Source organism: Euprymna scolopes, chromosome 5 (genome assembly GCF_053919585.1).
Source record: "Euprymna scolopes isolate OS-2025 chromosome 5, ASM5391958v1, whole genome shotgun sequence".
In the NCBI taxonomy this organism is placed as follows: domain Eukaryota; kingdom Metazoa; phylum Mollusca; class Cephalopoda; order Sepiida; family Sepiolidae; genus Euprymna; species Euprymna scolopes.
In genome coordinates, this window is record NC_136486.1 from 149,262,351 (window position 1) to 149,263,976 (window position 1,626).

A 1,626-nucleotide genomic window follows, 5' to 3' on the forward strand; every position below is an offset into this window, starting at 1 on the left:
CAGATTAAATATGTTTTTAACTCATTTCAAAGTGTTTTTAACATATTTTATTAACTGTTTGCTCATATTATAAGCTCTATTTCCTATTTGGTTTTATCGAGCTTTTATATCTGGCTGAGATAATTTTATAAATATTAATTCTTTAATATTTATAATATACTTTAATTTTACCATCTTGGATCATTTTGGTAAATTCAATTGTAATTTTCATTATATATATATATATATATATATATATATATATATATATATACATATATATATACATACATACATAAATACATATATATATACATATATATATATATATATATATATTTATATATACATATATGATAATTTTGTATAAGTATGTTTATTTTATTTGTTTATTTTGTATTGTTATTGTCAGTTTTGAAATTATTTTGTATCGCTATCCTGGAGTAAAGTTTATCATAAATTATAAAACAGATTCCTAACTCGATCGTAAGTAGACTGAGCAATAACTCAAGCGATGAAAATGTATTTAACAGGTCAATCAATATATACGAAACAGCCCTAAATTAGTGGATTAAAAAATATTGATATCAGATATAAGCGACAAAACACCAATAACTATAATAAAATTAAAAATAGAAGACAAAGAAATATAATCTGGTATACTGCGCCATGCAATCAAATGTTAAAAACAAAACTTGGAAAGAAATTTCTAGATCTTATTGAAAAGCACTTCCCCGCAAGCAATCACTTACACAAAACTTTCAATAAAAATAACCTAAAGGTATCCTACAGCTGCTGCGAAAATTTAGAGATGATAATTAAAGCGCATAATAACAAAATATTAAATAAAAGCAATGAAAACAATAACAAAAATAACAAAAAAGGGGATACCCTGACAAAAATAAAACTAACACAAAGGACACATATGTAACTAGTCGAAATAATAATAATAATAATAATAATAATAATAATAATAATAATAATAATAATAATAATAATAATAATAATAATCATGTTTTGCAGGACAAGAAACACAAAAGATAAAATCATTCATAAAACAACCGAAGTACAAACTACGAACTAGCAATTGAAGATACAAAGAGCTTGAAGACTAAAAACTTTCTACAAAATAACTGGAGGCAAGATGGATACTATTTCCAAACTAACTGGATCTGGCATTAAATAACCCGATATGATGTAAAACAACCAAACCAAACCAAACCTAATTTGTCTCTCAGTTATCATTTAGAAATAGTGATTTTTCGACAAAAGGAGAAGAAAAAACTGTATTCTAGGTAGGCAGTATTTTTGCGATAGCAGTCGCTTGAGACGTCGGAAATTTTCTGTTTCTATGTCTATCCTTGTAGCCATGTCACTAATAAGGGTGCTGGGGGTAAACGTTTAAACTGGTTTGACGTTATCCGCCTGATGGTCAGGGACCTTAATTTTGGATTAGGGACTAAGGAGATGGCCCTATCAGCAGGTACGAAGTACTGGGCTGCTGTATTGTCATTTGGTGAATGGATTCTGGACCATGCAGTAGCTTCTGGTGGGGCTTCTCGATGCCATATTAATGGGTAATTGTTACAGCTTTCCCTTATCATGGACTATAAAAATATTTCTTCGTTTCTTTTTCTCCCTTATTTT